Source organism: Buteo buteo, chromosome 15 (genome assembly GCF_964188355.1).
Source record: "Buteo buteo chromosome 15, bButBut1.hap1.1, whole genome shotgun sequence".
NCBI classification, from domain to species: domain Eukaryota; kingdom Metazoa; phylum Chordata; class Aves; order Accipitriformes; family Accipitridae; genus Buteo; species Buteo buteo.
Genome location: NC_134185.1, coordinates 29148342 through 29167388, shown reverse-complemented (window position 1 = coordinate 29167388; position 19047 = coordinate 29148342). Strand labels below are relative to the sequence as shown.

The following is a 19047-nucleotide window of genomic DNA, read 5'->3' as shown; positions in this document are numbered from 1 at the left end:
GGATACACCCCCACTCAAAACTGTCACTGTAATAAAAACAAATCACTAAGTGTATTTTCAAATGAAAAAATATCACTCAGATATGGCAGATCAGTGCTACATCATGCAAGCTGGAGCACAAGAAAATGTCTTTTGCATGCCTAAAGTGTAATGTTTGAGGAGAAAATACATGCCCTACGAAGCCTGGATAGGAAGAATGGAACAGCAGATGGAAAACTCCAGTGAGTGCTTCATCAGCCACCTGCCAACCACTGAATGGTGGCCAGTAAAAAAGCTACACCTTATTAAGTTATAAAATGGAAGGTGAAGATGGCACTAGTGGGAAAGTGCAGCAATTTCAGGTAATGATGTATAGTTTACGCTAAGCATAAGAAATTTGAGTTCTGCTTTGAAAATAGCAGAGGTAACGGAAGTCATGAGTGAGGGCAAGGAACACAAGACTTGGTTGCTAACTAATCTTGTAAGTCTTCCTAAACACCTAACCTCCAACTTGAAGCTTTCTGTACCTAAACTAGCTGTTTGCTGTGTGTAACAGAACATGAATGAGTCATTTATTTTTATGACAATGATGGTGGCAAACAGGTTGGATAAAGGAGTTTCCTCCCTATATCATCTAGCTAGGACCTTGCACAGTTTTCTTGAGATACAGGTAGCTATGAGTTTTAGGCTCCTTGACCTTCTACAATTACATTATGCTACACAAGACATATCTTCTTAGAAGAAGAAAAAATAAAAAAGACTAAGTTTAAGAGACCTCCAAACCACAATTACAGTACTTTCTTCTTGTTTTGAATCCACAAAGGAAAATAACTAGAGATAACAGAAAACGCAAGCAGTAGGCAGCCAGCTGGTATCAGAAGTCTATAGATAAACTGCATTATTGTAGCTGTGATGCAACAATTTCATTGCCTTGGAAAGCAACCGTGTTACCAATGGCAAACAGGTAATGATGAAAAAAGACAGAGATCTGGACACAGAAAGTAATAAGCTAGGGAATCAACCTTTTTTTCCTGTTATTTAAAGCCAGCAAACATGGGTGTAAGATGCACTAGGTTGACAGTACTTGCAAAAAAGGTTACTTATGTACGTGTCTAAATACAAACTTACAAATCTGAGCTTCTTACTTCCGTGGCTTTTGACCATTTGGGTCATAAATGCAGACAACATGAAAAATAATTCTACTTGTATCTAGATATTATGACTACAGTGGCAGGCAACCTACTACTATTGTCTGAGGTATAACATCATCAGATAACACAGTCAAAATAATAGGAACCAATATACACACATTCTAGAAAAAATCATTAATTTTTTTGCACAAATCTTTGAGATAGTTTTAAGAAATTGTTAAAAAGAAAGAGTTATGGTGTTATCATTCTCATTGTGTTTCTTAACTTGTGCCATTTCTCCATGTCACTGTGCTCCTCATTCTGTCCTTCAGTAGTGGCTGTGTGTACATCTGAGGAACCCCATGTTGTTCTTCCAGAGCCTGTTTTATGGGCTATTGCCTATGGGCTATTGCCTAACAGAAGTTTCTGTGATTGCACAATATCTGCTAGGGCAGCATTTGATTACTAAATCCAATTAAACTATTGCACTTCCATGCATGTATATAGCAGAGACTGTCTCAAAAAATATAGAGGCCATATTAACCTGTACTATCCACTTTCCTCAACATTTTTCTCAGGATGATTTTTATAAGAAATCACTTCAGATTTTGGTGATTACCTTTTTATTTATTTAATTCAACACTATAAACTAACAAATTTATCTTTAGTGAGCAAATGTATAAACCTCATACCTACGAAGCCCAGACACAAACAACGCTCGGATGAAAGAAATCATCTCCAAGTCATGTCGTTTCCATTCTGGTATTGTTAATTAACTCACATTTTACTTGTAAACCTGTGCTGGGTGCAGGTGCCAAGGTTTTGGCAGCGGCGGGCTGGAGGGGGACCTCTGTGAGGAGAGGCCGGGGCTGCCCCGTGCCGGACACGGCCGGTTCCAGCCGGTTCCAGCCACAGGGCACGGCTGAGGCCTGCAGCCAAGATGGCGGCGCCTCAGGGAATGCGTGTGTGAGGAAGGGCAAAACACTGCCTGTGAGCAATGAGTGAGGGAAAAAAGTGTGAGAAACAGCCCTGCGAGCTCCAGGGTGAGACTAGAAGGAGGGGAGGAGGAGGAGCTCCTGGTGCCTGAGCAGAGATTCCCTCACAGTCCCTGGAGAGGCCAGGCTGGAGCAGGGGAACAGCATGAGGAGGAAGGAGTGGCGGAAAGGAGTCATCATGGGCTGACTCCAAGCCCCCATTCCCTGTCCCCCTGTGCCACTCGAGGCAGGGAGGTCGAGAAGTTGGGAATAAAGGAGTCAAGTTGAGCCTGGGAAGGAGGGTGTGTGTGTGGGAAGTGCTTAGTTTTTGCTTCTCACCATCCAAATCCATTTTAACTGGCAATAAATTACGTTAATTTTTCCCCAGGTTGAGTCTGGTCCGTGACAATAATTGGTGAGTGATCTCCCTGCTTTTATGCTGATCCACAAACTTTTTCATCTTATTTTCTGCCCCTGTCCTGTTGAGGAGGGGGAGTGAGAATAGCAGGGTAAGCATCTGGCAGCCAGCCACGGTCAACCCGCCACAAAATGAAGAGAAACATAAACACATTAGACCTGAGTTAATATTACAGAAGCTATTTATTGGAACAAAAAATATTGCTCTTAATGATTATGATTCTGATTAAAGATAACTTTCTTAGGATTTTTATAATTATTGACCATTTGTGCAGAAGTCCATAAAAACTGAGGCTCTCAATTTTTAAATAACCTTTGTTCAGAATTGGTTTATACCAGTTACATGGATACTTAGCACAACAGCCTGTATAAGTATATAGTAATTTCATTGATCAAAATTTCTTTGAAAAATAAGGTCTCTGCTTTTCAAAATTTGAGCTGTTTTACTAACCTACATGAAAACCACTTTGTTTTATCAGGAACTGTACTGCTACTGGAGCTGTAGTGAATCTATTCTCCCCTGACTTGCCTGACTTATTCTACGAAGCCTTCAATTATTTTGGTTGAGCTTGCCTCGTCTTGCTGGCCTTTACAGAAAACAGAAGGCACAAAAGATAACTGATGTTTCCCCATCTGTTTCCTTAATAAATGCCCTCTGCTACAAAGGACTGGTGTGCAGACAAGAAAATAGGACTCACTTATCAAACCATACACCCAGTGCCGCCAGAGATCCAAGCTGTGTTTTGATAAGGATTTCCTGGATGATGCAACAAAATTCTGCCTGAATCTCAGAGGTATCTTAGGCATCTGGCAAAAACACTTAATCCAGATCATGAAAACAAATCACTTTTAATTAGTCAAGTCCTAAGCCCATCTCTCCCTGCCCTCGAAAAAAAACCCTCCAGCTTAAAAAAATACCTCTGGCTCTAACATTGAAAACATGATGCCATGTTATCTCCTAAAGACCCCAAATGACAAGTTTAAATAACAGAAAAAAAGCCAAAATCAAAATCTGAGTTGTATGTAAACATAAATCAACCTTCAATTTGCAATCAGAAAAATCCATATGTGATTACTGTGTGCAATAGTCACGAATTATTAGTCTGGTTTTGGATATCTTTTTAACTGCAGCTGTATGAAATCACAAAATGTTTTCAAATACAGACACACTAATAGCTAAAGGCATTTTTGTTCTGGTCAGTTACTTTATTACAGATAAAGACTTGTATCTTTAAAGATATCCCATAGAAAGAGGGATCTGGATGCTTCCTTTCTTTAATCTCTCCTACCAGTGATGAATTTCAACATGATACTAGGCACTGGTGATCTTTCCAACCTAATTGGACAAAAGTGCTTTTCATACCAATGCTGTGATCGCAAAGGGCTCTGACAAGGATGCTCCACTCCCTACACCTTGCATGGAGGACGGGCTCTGTTTGAATCTCACCCTGTAGCTCGTATCTGGCTTTCTCCAGAATACCCTATGTCACCACACAGGGCCAGCTCTTCATCTTTTCTATGTCAGACAAAGGAACTCCAGCCAAGGGAATCTCAGGCATGCTGCAGTCACAGATGCACCAGGTAAGAAAATAACTGAAAAAATATTCATATTCAAGCTGAAAGTATCACTTCATCCTACTTCACTCAGAATAACCCAATTGTTCAGGTGCCATGTGTATGATCTCCTTTTTGGCATTGTGTGTTATAAGCCATTGCCAGAGGCAGAACATAGAATGAGATAAATCAATGATCATTCCCACATGCCAAACCAAGAAACTGTCAATAGGGTGAAGCACATTCCAGTTTAAATGCCTGCAGCACCTTCCATATGTCTTAGTAAGGAGTGGGGGTCCCTGACTGGATTAGTCCTGATAGCTTGGGAAGGAAGCAATGCATTTCCCAGAGAGCTATCACTCTGGAGAAAGGAGGAGGGAGAGAAAAGGTTTTATAGACTACAAAGCTCTTTGGCAAAAGGTCAAACTGTAGATGAGTATTACTCTTCAAGGAGAAAATACAAGAAGAGATTGAAAATGGTACTGTTACAAAACAAAACAAAAAAGCAAACTCAAAAACTGATGAAAGAGCTGAGATAAGAAGAAATCTGTAGCATAACAATTCGATAGTTTTGTGGTGCTTTTCTTTACAGACTGAAGTTTCTGGATTTGAAATAGCTCCTTTGGAAAAAGATTTTCTGAATAGGTTTTATAGTTTATTTCTCTGGATACAGATCGCTCTAACAACTTGCAGAACTGCAAGAATGAGGATAATTGTAATTCTCATACTGTGGATATTATTGTCTCTTCTCTTCCTGAAAATGGAGCAACAAAATTAACCTAACATCTGAAAAGGGAACAGAATAAAGCCTGTTGTCTTGCTCTTCTTGTGAAGGGAACAGATTTTAATTTTTTTTTTTCCCTTCAGTGATGAAGAAAATACTTCACAGTGAAAAAAAAAATGATTAATGGTTTGGAATGACGCATCATGAAACCAGTTTTCAATTCTGAATTCTTCCTGTGATCAACAGATACAACTTACCAAAAAAAGGGAAGGCTTATGGTTTTTTCTCAGGTATAGACTTTGCATAAAGTAAAAATATCAACTTTTTAATTAGCTTTGTCATTGTGTAATTGCACTTTGGTGTCAATGAACCTTTGGTAAGCCCTCAACCGAGCATTTCAGGAATAGGCTCCTAATCCATAAGATCTACTTTGTTTTACTGCATAGGTTTGAAAAAAGGTAACCAAAACATCTCTATCTTGGAGTTTTCTAAAGCAGCCCTAACCCACTGCTTTAGCAAGCACAGAAGATGAATTGATACATCCTCAAGCCCATTGCTGCATTGACACTTATAGCCCAGGTTTCTCTGTGACACACTGCTGTCCCAGTGAAACCCAGGCATTTCAATATGAATTCTCCAACCTGGAGCAAAAGGATTGAAACGTAGACATTAAATCTGACCAACTTGTAGTGATGGGCAGGTCACCTAAACCACTATCCTTAAATCACCACTGCCACGATAGCTTTGCTCCTTGTCCTCTGTCTTTTATGACCTTCTGATTGTCCAGCAATATGTCCAGGTACTAATGATAAGCCTCAATCTTCATATACACCCTGTAGTCCCCTTTCCCAGGGATCCCAGCAATGACCTAAGGAAAAAACTTGGTTACGCTGTGGAGGTTCTGAGTCTCCTGTGTGCTGAGGGGTGCATGCATGCTGTGGCCATCGAGGAGATGAGAGAAAAACCAATAGCTATGAAATTTCCTTGCAGTCTTGCAGAGTTGCTCTCAATGATGCCACTAATTCAGTGTCTTTCCTCTTTGCCTAGCCATCACTTTGCAAAACACACAGTATTATTTTAGGGAAAATAGTGTATTAGGAAAAATAATGTAAGCAATTAAGAAATACGGGAAATGCATGTGTGAAGCAATGTGAGTTTTAGGTAGCGTTGACCAAATCCAATACGTCACATTATACTGTATACATATAAGCTACTTACAGAACTTCCATCACAGAACTGAGAGCACCTTATATGCAAGTTTTCTTCTGCTTTTGAGACTGTAACTGTTGTGCGAGGGAGGATGATAATGCTTTCAGAAATATTAAAGAATGTCAGCAGGCTTTTTAAACCTGTCTTCTAGAGGCAAATACCTCTTGTTCAGAGTCCTGGAGGGACAAGCACTTGCCAAGCTATATCATTCCAATTTCATTCCTCCTCCTCCTGCCACTCTATATAAACTATCCCTGTGTCAAACTAATTCCCCTCTATCAGCCTTAGCTTCCATTGAGAAGTTCTTTGTTTTCTTTCTTGTTAATTTTTTTTTTCTGTATGTTCTGTTGTTAAGATGGTAAATTCTTCCGACTGACTTTTCAAGGACACTTTATGGAGACAGCTTTATGCTTCAGAAAGCTATACTTTCTCAAGACAAGGTTTACATCTCAGACAGAATTCAAAATTTCATGTACAATGTTAATTTATATCCCTTAAAAGATATTCTGTCATTTCAATGGGCTTGTACTAAGCCATTGGGATTATTAAATTGGTTTCGGATTGCTTGTCTTGCAGTTACCCTCTTCTTACCTCCTCCACAACAATACATTCTGAATACAATTCCGATTCTGTAAAAGTTCATTATTAAACTTCAATTTTACACCTACTCCAGTGGGAAACCTGAATCAGACCAGGCTTTCCTGTGGAGAATGGTAGCTTGTACTGATTTGCCAGTACTTAGTGATGGACCCTTTTCAAATAAAATACTCAAACATAACCAAAACAGCAAAAAGCATACTGATTTTTAAAAGCCATACTGGATGGAATTTTTTCTAGAACAGATGGCTGGAATAATGCCAGTGCCCTTAATGAAAAACATTTATGCCTATAGACCATTCTGACAGCCAGAGATCCCTGCTGCTTAAAAAAGTGTACAAGAATGTCACACACAAGACAAAGTCTCCATTTGCCAAGCAAGATGTGTTGCAAACAACTTTTTAAAACAAAATAGAGCAGAGCAGCCTTAACATCAGGCTGAGGATTTTGCTCAAAGTTTCTAGATTTTGGAAACGTTTGTCATAGTACATCTTCACACAATTGTAAATAATTTTCTTTTTTCTGAAGTAAGAAGACCTTGCTTAGTATTCTAAGGATTTCAGAACAATAAAATTGGTATTCTTTCACTGTGTTTATAGTCAGTTGTCTGAAGACTGTAGAAGCCAACGCAGTTTTCTTAAAACTATGGGATGGGCCCTTGCATTGCTCTTTTACTCTGTCAGTGTGTAGTGGGAGAAAGTAAAATCTGTGGATTCAGAGATGTTTGAGGAGTTTCCAGGAAAAATGCTTAGGATGCAAATTTGCTGCCTTGGCAGCAAAGGCTAGATTTTTTTGCCTAAAACTAAATGTGGTCCCCAAACTGAGTTCCAAAAAATCTGCTTTCCAGCAGACTAATTCTGAAGGTGGTTAAAGTAACCAGGCTGTCGTACCCTGTTTACTCATCTGTGCATGCTCAAAATTGCCTCAAAAGGCAGGGGAGATAACATTTCTTACCAAAGGCTCCGTTATGATCCAGAATCAGGCAGACAGACATGAATTCTGTTTAAATTCCATTAAAAAAAAAAACTTGGATTTGGAGCTTATCACTTGTTTAACAGCTTAGTGGTTAAGCACTGATCCGGAAAAGAGCTGACGTTCACTCTAAGCTGCATATAGCCTTTGGTGATGTCCAAAAGCATGCTACGTGGAGCAGGGCCATTCGGTGGGATCCTGAACGTAAGAACTCTCTGTCTCTTGCTGAAGCTATACGGCAAAGAAGAGGCAGCAATGCAAGGAGGGTAGCCGGGAAGTGACTGACATTTGTTACTGACTTTGTAAATACCATGCATAAGAGGCAGACAATTAGCTTAAGCAACCCACGCTGCCTTCTGCAGCTGGCTAAGTCAGATGTATGACCAAAACATGGAAAACATTCACATTAGGCAGGCTACAGCATCTGTACCAACACTGCAGGCCTTCAGAGGCATTGGCCTGTTGTAAGGAATTTAGGTAGTCATTCTGGCAGCTAGAGATGCTAGTCAACTTTTGACTATACTGACACCTGAGACAGACCCCTAAAGTTTTGATGTGTGGGGGAAGTTAATATCAGGCATCTAAAAGACTAGGTTAGGTTTTGCCCTAAGTCTAAAAGCATGATACAGAAAAAAGTAAGTCCGAAAGTGCCTACGCCTTCTTGAATAAAATTACCCAGACAGCTGAATTTCTACTGTGATATATACTGAGTGCTATAATAATCTTTGCAGACGTGAGTGAATCCATGCCTCTCTCTTGGCCCAGTCCATTCAGACTTGCAAACCAGGTGCCTAAATCCCATGAAGTGCCTGGTCCTGTGGGAGTGTTTGGGGCATAAATACCCAAGAGTTCAGCACAAACTACAACAGTTCAGCCACTTCTGGTTAAAAACATGGAGAAAGTATAACGTAACTGTGGATTTGCTGGCATCCCTCACCTCATTATATAACAGCCTAGTGATTATTAGTCACTAATCCAGGAAATGGGATACCTGAGGTCAAGAGACAGAAGATGGGAGGAGAACGTGTCTCTATCACAGGCATGCAGGGGATTTTATTTCTAATGCAGAGCAGGTACATAATTATATGACTGCCATAAAAAGACTAAATTTTCAGGTCCTCACTGACAGAGGGTGTGTCTTCATAACTATAACTGTGTGTGTATTTTTCCCTGTTCACTCTTTTTTCATAAATTGTGCATTCTTGGCTCTTCAGTTTAAGGAGGACATGGAAAAACATAGGAAAATATGAAGAGGAGCAGGAAAAAAAAAGTTATTGAGTGAGGAGAATAAGAAAAATGAGCCAAGGGTGAAAAACTTAAATTTATAATCCACAAAAAGAAAATCATGACTGCAGTCTATAAATACTTTCAAGCTAACAACATAAGAAAAAGGATGTATGAACACAGGAAGGAGGATAATAGCCTGTGGGTATGAAAGGAAAAATTTAAGCAAAATATTAAAGAACATATTCCCAATAACAAGAATACTTTAGAAAATAAAAAGATTCCTCAAGGAAAACAAGCATGAAAAAAACTGTAAACATCAACAACAATTAGTGAAACTATTCACTAGTGAACTATTGGCAAAAAGATCAACAATAAAAGTGGTCCTTGAAGACTGACCATAATTAATTATCAATTTCTGTGATAAAAGAACAAATAATTATATGATGCTAAGGTTTAGAATTTAAGCACTTATTCATCAAAAAAATAATAATATTAAGGATTTCAGCACATTAAATTTAGCCACATTGTACTTGATAAAAATGCATGTGCGGGAAAAAAAAGATTATTAAGATATTCAAAAAGGGAAGAGAGGAGTTTTAAATACAAAACAGGACATGAAACGTAAAAAATAAAGATATAGTTTATAACAATTAAATCCATAACAAAATCCAATTTCTAAATACCAACATTAAACAATAAGGACCTAGTGAAATCAATAAGTAATCCGCAATTATTATTATTTGTCTTTTCCAAAACTTGTGTTATCACAATATTGATGGCAGCAAAGGAATCTTAAGTTTTCTCTATAAAAATGAAAAACGTGAACATATATAGATAGACAGACAGATAGACAAGATAGATACTGAAGTAAGCTTGATAAGAAATTTAACATAGAGTTACAAATGCAAATAAATTATTTATTATTTATTATTAGGTTATGCATTAGTAAAACAGAAAAACTGAAGCCATGATACACATATGATTATTCTGAACATCAGTTATGGATACGTTTTCTGATTGTCTTAATTGTGCAAGTCTAAACCTGGAACCAAACTGAAGCACTGAGCAGCACAATTGTATTTTTACAAATTACTCTTATTCTATTTCATTTGAAAAAAAATGAATTTCAAAGGTAAAACCGTATTTCAGACATACTCTATGGGAACGAGTTCCATGTTCTGTACGATTTATCTTTTAAGCCCTAAAATGATAATTACATTTAAATTACTCTCCAATTCTATTGCATTAACATAATTGTGTGTCAACTAACAAGATGTACTTATTAAATGGTGTATTTCTAGGCCATTTACACATGTAATAACATGTTATTGTTAAATTTATAGTACACCTAACAATACTTTGCCTAGCAACTCGGTCTTACTGAAAATGGTGCCATTAAATAATAGCAATTCTACTATTTCCTGTTGACCTAAATGAACTCCTCAGCGCTCTATAAAGAACATAAAAATTAGCATTGTGATATTACACATCTCTAAAGAAAAGCATAGACTTTAAACACAAGGCCAGAATAAGCGCTTTCTTAAAACTGTAACACTCCCTTCAAGATAGGAAGGAATATTGCCTTTGTAACAGGTGCAGTAAAAGCAAGAGTTAAGTTTTGTTTTCGTTTTATGCCAGATTAGTAATTCATAAAGACGTCTGAAGAATTAAACTGGACAATTTCAGTGGTTCAGTGCTGGACCTAGTAAGCGAAATTTTCTTCTTCCCACCAGCAGTGTTAACTAAAGTTCACAATGAATTTATTTTCTTTCAAAATTGGACCTTCAAAGTGAGAATTCAGACATGCTAGTGTAAATTGTTAACCTGGTTACTCTATTCAAGTATAAAAAAGTTGTATTGTAAAATCGTGAGCCAATAGGATAAAGGTTTTGTATGAATTCAGGAAAAGGGGCTAATGATAAGAAATATTGTTAAGGTTACAATTTACTTCCATTTCCATCCCAGTGCAGATTCGCTTCCAGTGAAACACCTTTAAATCTGCATTGTGAAACTTTAGCTTTACCTAAAAGACAATGACTCCAGAAGTCTACAGTCCTGGCATATTTCATCATTTAAATACCATTTTCTCTGTAAGAGTAAAAGCAGTTATATCTGATGTGATGGTCTGAGGATTTTTCTGTTCCACTCCCAAAGCAACACAGATTACGTTCAGAAAACTCTTAGAAGTTGCTTTGCTTTTATTTGTAAGTAAAGTTTCTCACAGAAAGTTGAATGTACTTATTTTCATGGGTAAGTTTGTCCATTTTTTGGTTTCATAGTAAAAAAAGAAAGAAAATACAAGACTTCTGTAGTTCTCTATTTTTCTCAATCGTTCTTGGATAATATAGTATTAGTTTCCAGAAACTGCTATTTTTTTTGAGTCAAATATTCAATCAGAATGAATATTCAACAGAATATTCAACCAGAAAATTAAATCTCCCATTAACAATCAAAGGGTATGCACAATTTACAGGCGAGCAGTTGTTGTAATTAAAAGAAAAAAGTGAAATAGAAAATGACTTAAATCTGAAAATAGCTGCTGAACATTTGCGCTAGCTACTTTGCTAATCTGCATTCAGAAGGGCAGTAGTGGTGTGTGCAGACCTGGAGATGCTACACCAGAGCAAAGAACAGTAGATGGGCTGGCACTCCAGAAAGCAGGGACGGGAAAAACTGCTTATTAAGCCTCTTCCTTTCACTGTCAGTTTGTTCCCTACAGTATTTTTCTTCAGTAGCATGTTGAAATTGGGTTTGGAAGTCCCAAGAGATGAAGCTACCATCACTTTTCTTAAAGAGCTATTTCAGAGCCAAAGGAAGAGAGGAATTTTATCCTTTTTGATATTATATTCCAGCACTCTTACAGTAATGTTATCACTATGCACCACATTAAAAACAATAATGGAAAGAAAAATGAAATATCTTCCAGATACTTGTATCATGTTTCCCTTTAGTTATGAAAGGAACATTGGACTGAAAAAGAATTTATGGCTCACTGACTTTAATATAGTGCTACTCCAGGTAATTTATTTTGTGAAGTAAATATGTACTATCTTAAAAGCAGTTAGTTTCTTATTTTTCTATTTCTGATGGAAAGCTTTAAACACAAAGCTGTTGTGGTTAGAAATCTTCTAATTTCCAGCTTAAAATAATTAACTGACAGCTTATATCCAATTAATTCTCTTGGTATAACTACTTTCTAACTTGGTGATTTTCTCCCTTCCTGTATTTATCCTTGTGGTGGATTTATAGGAAACAATCATATCTGTTCTCAGCTTTAGTTTTTTTCAGCTTCTTGGTATCTTCTACTATGTTATGGTTTTCTGCTGCTTGATTCTTTTGGGATGATTTCATTCACTAGTTACACTGTGAATTCTTTCTTAGTCTTAGGAGCCTCAATTTTACAAAGCTTTTCAGAGGAGGCCTTAACACTTCCTTACACAACAACATTAGCATTTTTTCATTTTCAGAGCCAACCCCTCAACTGAGTTTGCTTTCTTCATGTCTGAATGATTTTGATGATTCAGTCACCTAATACACCCAACTCTTTTTCCTCTTCACCTACTGACTATCTCCCAGTTTATTGTACAAATTCGTAACAGTCCCTAAATCTATGACTATCCACTGCATTAATGAATTTAATTCCATGTTCCTGTTCTTATTATTTAAGTCTTCAAATTTTTTTAATTCTTTCCTTTTCCTATGGCAGTTTTTCTTTGAATTGACAAAATCCTTCTAAGCATGTACCATAGACAAATACCAATGAAATCCTCCTACCTTTTGGACTAAGGTCATTAAGGAAAATATTAAATGAGAACACTTACAAACCAATGTTAAAAATCTCCTTCAATAACCCTCTTCCCCTGCAGTGTATCTTATCTGTTTCAATATCACACATGGTTTTCTCCCCTTTAGTCATTTCCTTGAAGCACATTAAAATTCTTGTCGTAATCCTATTTTTAATTTACTCTTTGGCACTGAATCAAATATTTAACTGAAGTCCTAATAGATGAGCTTTACTGCATGTCATTTGCCTAGAAAATTATTTATCAAGGAAAAATTGCAGTTAAAAACATGTTGTGTTTTGTCCTATTTCTAATTGCCTTCATATTTTTCATTACAATTTCAGTTGAAATTTGTTCTAAAACTTTGCATGCTAGAAAGGCCAGATGAACCCACTCTCCCAAATCATTTAACGTCTCCCTCTAAATTTTAAGTGCAGGCTTTACCATTGTTCTCTGAGTATATGGTATCAGCTGGGAAAAGTTGACTACAGATAGGTTGATCAAATAGACCTGCGGTTTCAAATATGGTTCTTTCAAAATTTTGGAATGAAGACTATCTAATCTCCCCCGTCTGGATCATATAGAATTTTTTAAGCTTTTTTTTCTCCTGTGAAGCAGTAAATCACATTTCCATGTCCTCATTTTCATCATTTTCTCCATATTCCAAGCCATTGCCTTTACTGCAAGTTTTGACAAGATTTTCATTTAGAATTGGGGGCAAATAAGCCATTTTTAACATCTGCCTGTTCCTAGACTAAAAAGCCTTTTTCTTCCTTTTTCATTCTCAATTTTGCATGGCTAAAGACCTCTTGTTTTGATTACTTTTTGTATGATGTAGCTTGGCATGATATTTGGCAATTCTCAAACTCGTAGTGTGTGCTGAATTCTAATATGTAGCTTTCATATTGACTAGTTAAAAAAAAAGTTATCTGTTTACACTCAATTTCTTTGGGAAAAAAAAATAGCTATTTATTTATCTGTTGTGAACTTAAACTGTTCCTTATGAAATATTTTCCTTTAGCTCAAGTATCTTTTATATTCACGCTTAAGAAAATTCTAAGTCTTCTTAATTTTTAAATTCCTGAAATTCTAGTCCACTTAGGTTCACTAGACAGTCTACATAATTATTCACATTTTCTCTTCTAAAATTAAGAACCTTGTATAGATTTTATGTATTCTTTACTTAATCCACCAAGCTGATCTGTTCTAGGAACACTCACATGCAGGGCTGTTTTTAAGCAACAGGTCTTCCACAATGACTTGCCAACGTACGATATAAAGTATTCTTTTTATTGCTAGGTTGATTACGTGGTGTAAAAATATGTAAAACCTATTATAATTTACAGCAGCTGTTCTTTAATCAGGCAACTTCAAATATTCCAAAGGACATTTATTCCTGTAATATTAACAATATTACTCCAAAATTTTTATAACCTAACACTGTCAATCTGTAACAAACTCTCAAATTAGACCTTTGAATCTTTTCCACAATTCTGTCACATATCTTGGCCTAAAGATATTCAAATTTAGTGATCACAGCCTTTTTTTCTAATACTCCAGCACTTTGTAAACAGTCCTGCTTTACTACATTTGCATTTATGTATTTTCTCACTAACCAGTTCTTCCAGTCTTTGGATACCTTTCTCTCTCCTAAATATGTTTGTGTCTCCTGTCAACTTACGTTATCTATGAATTTCATTAACATATCATTTAGTTCTTTGAAACATTAATTAAGATATTAAATCAAAGAGTATCCTGCAAATACCCAAGTACTTACTTAGCTTTAATCTTGCAGATTCTCACTGCGTAGCATCTTACATATTTTTTGCCTTCAACCTGCACATATGTATAAAAATTATAAAAGTCTCTGTCATCTGAAGTCTCAGTCACAGTACCACCCTTTTTTCTGGCCTGGATGCATGTGATCTTGCTCTGTTATCTTTGTGCATAACACCCTTGCAAGGACCTTTGTTTCCCGTGAGTTGCTCAGGGGCATCCATTTCACTCCATCCCACTTGTTGCCTTTCCTTCATTGTTGACTCAAATATCAGCCTCAAATACCAAGACCATATCTCTCTCATCAGCAGCAAAGACTGACATTGATTAGCTCATGATCCAAGCCTCCATCCAGTTACTACATTTAAAAACATCTATTTATTTTCTCCCTATTTTGGAAGATTTCCTCGTAAACTCATGCAGAACTACCTTATTATTCTCCTTCATGACCTTTCATAAAATTTTTCTTTGTTCTAAAGCCATCACCAAATCTGATAACAGTTAGATTGGTAACATACTACCTATCATACTCATCAGCTTTGCCTCTTCTTTTATCTCTGGTGGGGCAGCTTCCTGACACATGGTCAGACTTTAAGGGCATGGACCATCATTTTGTTTGGTATTCACACAGAGAATCCTAAGCCATGATTGAGTCTTCTACAGAATATTAAAAACAATAAATGAATAAAACCAGCAAAACTAGACAACAAAATAGAAATCCTAAGAGTTCCATTCATCCTGATTTATATTAGGCACCTGCACAGTAATTCTCTATAGTACTACAGATAAAAGTAGGCCTCACAGAAGAGCCTTTCCCAAATCATTTTATTGCCATTATATTTTTTCAGTGAGGTAGCTAGTAGTTAATCAACCTAATTTTATTCCTATCCAAGCCAATGAGAATCATTGATATGTATTTTTCCAGGGAAGAGACACTGTGTCCAATCTCTTGCTTTTATATAAATTTAAATCACAGGAAATTATCATATGACTTAGCATGCTAATCATAGACTGCAAATAGCAAATACTGGAGGCACTGCTCACAGGGGAAGACCTCATAAGTGATCTGCAGGCTGATATTCTGTAGCACATAACACGTGTCAGAATGATTGGCAGCAAAATAAAACTCCAGAACAGGCGAGTTGAATTTGGAATCCCTCACAAACTGATAAACAGTGAAATCTTCTGTAGATAATTTGCCAGCAAGAAAAACTTTACCCTCACCATGTGAACCTTCTCACTGAGAATGTTTTTTCACGGCATTTCTGTGAACAGCACTGTTTTCCCTTAGAGTGTGCAAGTTTGAGGTGAAACAATGGAAAAAATTCTGTACCCTGATGAAATGTGACAAATTTTAAGTTTCATGGCATTGACTGCTATGATCCAAGATGTACAGGCCAAATTTCAACAGGAAATTATTCGTAAAACTGATTATACAGCTATCACATTAAACACACTGTAATAAAAAACTTAAGGTTTGCATAATGCATTTAGCTAACCAGTGACAGATAGGCAAGATAAGTTTTAATGCAGCAGATGTCTCAAAATTGGGTATCTTGAAAACATACATACTTGTGCAACTCCCGGAAGAATAACTGGCAAGACTGGGTCTGGAAGATTGGTATTTACCACCAAATAACCCATTCAAATTACGCTTGGTTCAAAATCAGAGAAAATAATGGTCTTAAAGTAACGCTGACCAGTTTCAGGGACAGAGATAATTTTCTAGGACTAGTGAAACACAGGGAAGATTTTCGGAGTCATTCTGTCAACTTATCTGCCTTTGGTTCATTTCTATTATGGGGGTGCTGCAACTTAGTCAATAATCTAATGTAAGAGGTCAGACTCCTTACTGGTTATCGGGTGTAGTGGCCTGATGAGCATAATGTCAGCATCCCTACCCACATGGGTGTACAAGGGAGCCTAGTAATCTAACAATCATCGTTTCTGACATTTCTTCTCTTGTTATCTTTACCTCCCTGTTTGACCAACACAGAGTTGCAATGTAAAGTCAGTTGCAAACTCTGGGAAAAGTAGGAAACAGAGCCCCTAGCTTTTTAACCTGTCAAAAAGGAGGACTTAAAAACCTTCTATATATGAATAGTCTCCGAATCACTTCTAATGTTCTTCATAGCTGATATACGTGCATGCACTTTATTCAACTTTTTCTAGATCTAACTCTTAGTTTAGAAGAAATATAGACATATATTCATCATGTGAGAGGAAAAAAATAATCTAACAATAAAATGTGCAACCTTCTTGATTTTAAAACTTTTTCCTTCAAATTTCCTCATTTCTTTATTTGCCTTCAGAGCATAAAAGAAGAAATTGAAATAAAGAAATGGAAGATCAGTTATTGCTTTTCTGACTAAATCACCTGACTCTTGAGTTACACTGCTACATAGCAATATACTGCTGTGTGTCAACTGAAATACAGAGACATAGTTATAGGATTAAAGGTTGAAAAGCCTTCTACTCTATACAATTTGACTTTTTTGCTTCAAACTGTCCCTTCACATCATTTTACCAAAGATTTTGGTATTTAAACAGGCCTATTTTTTTCTCTCTCTGTGCACACAGGGATTGTCACTGATTCAGGGCGGATTATATTTTGTATTCTTGCAGTCGATAGAATTTTACAGCTGTCAAAATTGTTCTAGAAAGGTAGAAAAGCTGGTACTTCTGCTTCAAACATGAAAAGACTTAGTAAGCCAAGAAAACTCCATAACACACAGAAGGACATATGCTGCAGAGGCCGAGTGATGGGTGAGTATGTGGTAGAAAGTTCTGGTGAAAACACAAGGATGTAGGAGGATTTTGACAGTTGGGAGAAGGGGAAAGGATGCCAGCTCCTCTCTCCTACTCCTGCCACAGTCACACAGCATGGCGAGGGGCACCCAAGAAGCTGTTTTACAACAAACGCTGAAAGACCCAAAGACTTTTCCCTGTGTGTGTCCTTGCAGTCCCTGACTTTAAGAGACCGGACTGGATGAGTCTAGGGGTTAGAGATGAACAAAATTATTAAGAGACATACGTGTATAGATTGATATTTCATTAAAGAATTAGTTATTAAAGATGTCTACAGCAATCTAAAGAGTGTTCACCCCAGTCTTCCAGGAACTTGCCATACCCCACAAAAGCAGAAAGCATGATAGCAACTAAGGCTTTGGGCTTTTAGCTCATACCCTGAACGCATTCTGAATCTTCAAAAATAAATACATTTAAAAAAAGGTGAATCCTCCACAACATTAGAATAAAGGCTCCTGTAAGTGTATCTCTGTTAAAACTGAATAAACACGGAGTATCCTTTTAGCCTGAAGAGATGTATTTAAAATTCCTCCCTCTCAGTCCCCAGACAATTGATGCTGCCAATTATAGGACCATTTCTTTAACATCAAGTGATGGAAGTACATCCCTACCAGCAAAGCAGAATGAATCAGAGCTTACAGTAGCTACTAGAGAGCTGTCAGAACTACTAAGCCCCCAAACCTCTATCCTGGCCCACAGCCCTGCTATCACAAAACCCAGAGTCAAAACATAATTTCACTCAAAGTTTGCTTTAATTAAGAGATGCCTAATCCATTTTTGCCGTATTCTAGAAGACATTATTTCAAACAATAGCGTTTGGAATGTGGAGGAACTTATTCGTATTGTTTTGTTCTGTTTTCAAAGAGGAAAAGATTGCTTTAAATACTTTAAAATATTCCGAGTGACAGAGATGCATGCAAATTTGAATAAACTTGTTGTTTGTTTGGTGTATCTGAGATGAGATTCTCTAAAACTGATGCCTGCATGGTTTTCTCTTATATTGCTGTTCTACCCTTTATTAGCTGCTACTATCTTCCAAATCTCTTTCTTTTGTATCTACTGTACAAACTTCCCCAGCATTGTTATCCTTTCCTTGCAAAGTACACTTACATTGGACCACAGAAGCAAGCATGCTGACTACAGTTTAAATCCTGTCCTGAATAGGTCTTATCCATAGTGGTTTTAAGTAACATTTAATTGCTTTCGTAAATTATTAAGATTTATGTGTCACAGTGAGCTTAACCCACATCTCAGACACTCCCCCAAAAAGGGCTGGTAGAATGGAATTCAGTACATCCAGCAAAGGGATCTGACTACAGCTCAGCACTGTAAGTCATACCAAGATAATATATTTTAATAAAATATGAAAAAGCATTCTTTATTTTTAAAAGAATATATACCATTCTTTATTTGGGATTGCTGTAGAAACAAGGTATACATCAGCAGGTATAAATCTCCTGTGGTGTCACTGAAATCAAGGCATTTGGCCTCGCTTTCTTTTTAGTTAGTTATTTTTCATGACACCTTTCACCTTTTTGAAGCGAAGAGCTGAACGACATGGATAGTCTATTTATTAGTGTATCTAAGGTACAAACTGAACAAGCACAAGCTGTAAAATGGTCCATAAGATAACATGTTTTGTCAGAAGAGAATAGGCCCATCTGCTGAGTTCTGCACAGACCATTTGCTGAGTTCAGCAGTGGGGAAGGAGCACATGGGTTGATCAGTTCTTACCACACAAGCAACTATAACAGCAAAGCATGGGAAGTGCTCTGGATGAATGCAAGGTGCTTAATTCTGTCGGGTGGCATGTATAAGAACTTTTTAAAACAAAATAATTGTGTTCAAGACAATATATTTCATGGCATTTCTTTATCATCTTGGAACTATTTTTGACC

General features: G+C 37.0%; 1 protein-coding gene across 3 annotated transcripts in view; it reads right to left on the bottom strand.

The window, feature by feature from the left end:
* NKAIN2 (sodium/potassium transporting ATPase interacting 2) overlaps nucleotides 1–19047 on the bottom strand; it is a 561467-nt gene that overhangs the window by 325338 nt on the left and 217082 nt on the right. The window lies entirely within an intron of this gene.